We start from the raw sequence: 5,632 nt of genomic DNA on the forward strand, positions 1-5,632 counted from the left end.
GATCTTCAGGGTCACTGAGTGAGAATGAATACAGACAAAAGTTTTCTCGGTGGATGAATAGATTGATCGGAGGGGCACAAGGAACATGGGGAGCCACTGGCCACTTTGTTTCAGGGTTCTCCCTTGACTAATCAATGACTGAGTTGAGTCAGTGGCCCCATTATTAAGTTTCTCCGTTCATTATAATCAAATGCATGCACAGCTGCACAAGTCACACACTATGAAGACCCCCAAGATGCTCTTGAATGTCTTTCCTGATTAAATGAAGTTTTTATCTCTCCTCTGGTTCACTATTCAACTTAAAAAAATAACTCAGTGCATAATTGTGACTTATGAGCAGTGTATGGAGACAAGAAAAGAGATGCAATGCAAGTTCAACTTGCAATTAAGCGACTCGTTTATTAACCTGGACACATGAGCTAAGTGGCCCTGAAGCTAGCTAATCTCCAGGAAGGCTGCTGTCACTCTGCTGCGCAGCCCTGCCCACAACCAAGCAGCACCCCTGAGCTGCTGACCCTCAGTATGATACACAACTAAAAGGACCATCAGAGGAAATCAAATTCTACATGAGCCTTTCTTCCACGGATGTTGAACAAGTGACATCGATTACACAACACACGTTGGCCACGGCCACCTGCAGTAACTTGTAATCTGTTGCAATACACTGCACTGTTTGGACAGTTACCTCCTAAGAAGTAAATTATCCCATTGTGCCATTTCAACAACTATACACGCTGCTCTCAGTTCTGAAGTGTACCCTTTCAACAGTCTCTACATATGAATAAATCATCTGTATAATAAAAAAAAACAGTGGTTGAGCAGAAAATGAATCCCTAAATGCTTCATGCTTTGCAGGTTTAGAGCATTTGAGGCCCTCTGACTCCAGAGAGATGTCCTCATGTCACAGGCAGGGAGCAAATGGTCTGTTCCCCCCACAGTAGTTGACCTCTCCTGACTCTTGTGCAGCTGAAACTCTCAGTTTGGTAATGGCTCTCAGCCTGCGAGATAATGTCATCTGACACGCTCTGGTTTGGGAGAGGTAATTGCACCTCACACTATTGTAATTTCTCATTCATGCATGTTTGAATGGTGACTTATGCCACAACTAATTGCCCAAGCCCACCGACTCCAACCCTGCTTCATAATGATGTTCCTAATGGGCACTTTTCCTTTTTCACACTAGGAATATTGAATTAAAGTTTGAAGTTTAACACACTGTGTTTATTATTTGTGCTCCAAGCAGAGTGAAGTCATTCTTGCCTCAGTTCTTTTGACGATAGCATAGCCCCTAATATTCTTCAGGGTTTTCATTCAAACTGATGCCAGTGACGATGACATCATTGTCTGCTTGGGCCTCCTAATGCTGCAGCGTTAATGTTATCTGTCTATTGTGTGATTCATTGTCCTGATCTTCTGCTTTTGTTTAAACAGGTGGATAGAGCCCCGTAATGTTTGTTGTAACTTTAGTTGGGAGAGGTAAGGTGAGGGGTGGTCTAAATTAATATATTGTATGCCTCAGCCCATTTCCATTTCATGAGTAATTTCAAAAGGGCTTGAATGTGGAATCCTTCTTACACAGCCTCCCATTACAGCATTATGTTGGGAATTATGCAAGAATCCCAGCAACAAGTACACATACAGTACCAGACGATTATTTTTAATCTTTTAATGATGGTGTTTTGGCAGTAACATACTTTGTGTATGGTTAATGACCAATATATTTTTTTCTCAAAAAAAAAACTTTTAGTTGTTTACTAAGATATATTTTCAATCAACACACTGTTGTGTGAGAGAGGAAGTCTTTAAAGTAAACCAGCAAGGCACTGTGGCTCTGCAGGGGGGCTACACCACGGGAAATTAGGACCCAAATGTAATGTGGTGAAAGTAACTCCCCACCTGTGTCTTGTAAAGACTTTCCAGGGTGTAGTTAAATGGCATGTCTACTGTGGGGTTGCAGCCCCTCAGTATAACAGATTTTGGCCCTTGCTATTCACTTCTGTTTATATTCAACAAATTCAAATGGGGTGTGATATCAAGAACACAGCCAAGAGATGGTTAAAATCATCTAATGTGACAAATGTGTATTGAATAGGGTATTATTTATATAATTGTATTTGATGTGAATTTAAATGAGAAATAAATCTCTTTAACTTGTGAATAAGGCGTTGTCAGTATACATTAAATGTGAAGCACATGAGCGTATTTTGGCAAGATTCCGCCTCCATTGTCCATAATCATGAATGCATAGAGCTGTAAATGAAACCCACTCAGGCCTATCCACCTAAGGTCTATACCATGGAAATGGGAAGGGAATTTAAAGCATGTAGTTAACATTGTGTAAAGGGACTTAATACTTACAGCACAACTCTGCCGGCCTGCCCTGTTTGACTAGTGTAGACCAAGTTCATCTGAAAGGGAAAAGGTATATCAAGGAAAATGTTGATATTTCTAGAAAATGACTTTGTACTTTCACTGTAACTAATAAAAAACAACCTGGAGAACTTTCACCAGATTGTTGAGAAAACTGCAGAGTCAAGACCCTTTTGACATTAGCAGTCTTGCTACACGTAGGATTGTGATAATCGTTTGAGCCAGTCCCTCCTCCTTGCCCTTTTTTACATTACTTAGAAATAGCAATCACTGGATAGTAGCACCTTTTATTATGCCTACCTATAGCCGTTTTTACTGTGCCTCACACCTAGGGGAGCTTTAAACTGTGTACTTCCCAAATTATTTGAAGCTGTGACCCTTCCAAACGCCTATTACATTTCTGATGAGAGCTGAGCCACCAGCTGAGGACATTACCACTGAGTAAGCGTTTAAGTAAATGCTACGGCCTTCTGCACCCACTTGTTTGGACCAAGCCAAGCATGGTAGCCAAGAAAAGTTCCCGACTTCACACCAGGAAGGATGTGACTGCTGATGCATACCAGATGAGGAGACACTAGGCAGGATTACAAAGCAGCTGCAACCATTTGTGACATAGGAAAATATTTTATGTGAACCATATGGGTGTTGTCGCATGTTTTTAGTCTAATAGCAGAGGTGAAACACTTTGACACTGGCATACTACTGATATACTGATATTGCTAAATTCAAATAGGCTCATTTTTATTTATTTATTTCTATTTGTGCTTCATTAGAAAAGGATATCTTGGTTTTTGTTATTCATGTTTATGTCTGTACTGTTACTTTTGCTACAAACTATAAAAAGAAGAAATAATAGTCGATTAAATGTAAAGCACTAAACTTTTAAAGGTTAAGATCATTTAACTCACTAGAAACAGGCACAAAGTCAAGCAATATAAAGGAAAAATATTTCCTACCACTTGAGAATTTCCCCTTTTTTCGTTGGACATAATTAGTCACTAATGCTGAGCTCTAACTCTGCCAGATTTGGACTGAGGAAATCACAAAAAGATCCATCCAAGGCCCAGAAACAACACATAATGAGCACTTTTCCTGTTTGAATGAGTCCAGTCTGGTACTGCACTTTGTGTTGTCTGGACTACAGCCTCCATGTGAAGGGCTACAGACACAGAGCGTGACATTCAGGTATTGTTTTCCATGTTTTTAGACATTACATCATTCACAACTAACATTATTTTTATGTGCACTGCCCATGGATAGGGTAAGAAGATATGTCAACCCAAAATAGCTAAAAAGTCAGACCAAGTGAGACCATCTTACCTAATACTGTACGTGTAGACTGCTGCAGTTGCACTATATGGTTGTTATTAAAGCCAGCCTGTTGGAACACGGCACCAGTCTGTGATCGGCTCTCATTGCTAATGCAATCTGACTCGAACAGTATGTCACCTTTGGCACAAAACAGCATTATGCAAAACACTTAAAAACCAAAGCGTATCTGCTAATCAAGCTGTGCATCTCTCAGTGTCTACAAAACTAGAGGCACAAACCAGGAGGAGTATTGCTGTGATAACTTCAAAGCGGATGAGAGGATGGATCAGATATAATGCAGCCAAATGAAATGAGACTGTATAATTAACATTCTGTTAACAATTCCTGTTTTATCTGAGGACCAATTTCAGTGTCAGAAAGTGATCTCATACACAAAGGGCAAATTAGATTTTAGATGTTCTTGGAAGTTTTGCTCACTTTCAAACATGTTGCTATGTTGCTCATAGTCTTTTCAGCCACTGTTTATGTTTTGTTAAATGTTGCGTCGGTTGAATGGCACAGATCAGATTTCCCCTTTTTTCACTCTATAAATGAACTTGCCCTCTGCTCTTCGCTGTCATCCACGCCGGAGTGATAATAATATACAGGTAGCTGTCAGTGACACCTAGGGGTGAAATGTTGTACACTGCATGGTCTTGTCTGAAAGCTGAAACACAGACAACTAAATGCTGGGTGCATCCAAAAATGACTGCTTTATTTGATTAGTCAAACTCGTACAGGATATCACAGTCAGCGTGTGCAATAGTCATTCTGAATGTACAACACAACATCACTACTTGCGAGAAAATGCCCCAAAGTACACTTGAAAATGCAAACTAGAGTTTAGATCTAAACTAGAGGTGGGTTTACATACATGTCTCTGACACAGTATCAGTAAAAACTGTGCATTATGCTTCAGAAAGATTGGACTGGATCGGATGAACTTAAGGGCTCAGGGCTGGAATTATATCGTATATGTGTGCCTATAGACTTGTAACTCAGTGCAATGCTTCAACAGAACTGTTAAAGTTGCGTATTGTGTACATATCCTGTAATCTCATGGAAATAAATTAAACTTTGCCTATTAGTCTGGGAATATGCACAGTGTGAGCACGACCTACAGTTTCATAAAGAAAATATTACTGGTTATTATTAATAATAATTGTAATGTGTGCGTTTGAATTTTCAACAAGATGGCCAGCAGATTAAGTAATGATGCAAGCGCTTTGTCATTTCAGTTGATTTTGTAATGTATTGGTGCATTTTTTTTTTCTTCAGAAAATTAAATCACCTCTGAATAAGGGGCTTTCCCACAAGACACACCCATGACTTCCCCGGCTTGCAGTGTGGGGCGACTCGATTTGACTCAATTCATCTCAACTCAAATTCAATTCAGTTCAGTTCATTTGAGGTCTTGCGAGAAAAAAAACACCATGCTGTCCCCTTAAGAAACAGCGTCATCACGCCGTGTTGGTCTGTGACGTATTTCTGCTCCCGGCATGCTCACTGGAAGTCCAATTATTACTAATGGCGGGTATTTGTACAATATATGCGTATTTTAAGCTATCGTTTACTAACTGTATTCATTAATATAAACCCACTGAGTTCAAATTAATAGTCGCTGTGTGTTTGGAAACATATTCGCGGATAAACAAAGCGGAGGACCTGAACTAGAGGACATTATAACTGCTATCATGTGGCTGCTGCTCGTTTACTAACGTACTTGATCAAACTGAAACTGAGCAGGAAGGCGGCGTGTGTTTGAGTTGAGAAATCGCTTCAGTGGTGATGGTAGCTCACATAAACAGCAGTCTCAACGCCACACATCAAACATTATTGCACAAATAGTGAACTTAATGGGACGGTGGAAGTTTAGTTAGTGTAGAAACTCTAGTATTCATTCATTCATTCATTCATTGGACCGTTAGGTTTGGTGCGGAATGAAGCGGAA

The sequence above is a fragment of the Pempheris klunzingeri genome, chromosome 11 (assembly GCF_042242105.1).
Source record: "Pempheris klunzingeri isolate RE-2024b chromosome 11, fPemKlu1.hap1, whole genome shotgun sequence".
NCBI lineage: Eukaryota > Metazoa > Chordata > Actinopteri > Acropomatiformes > Pempheridae > Pempheris > Pempheris klunzingeri.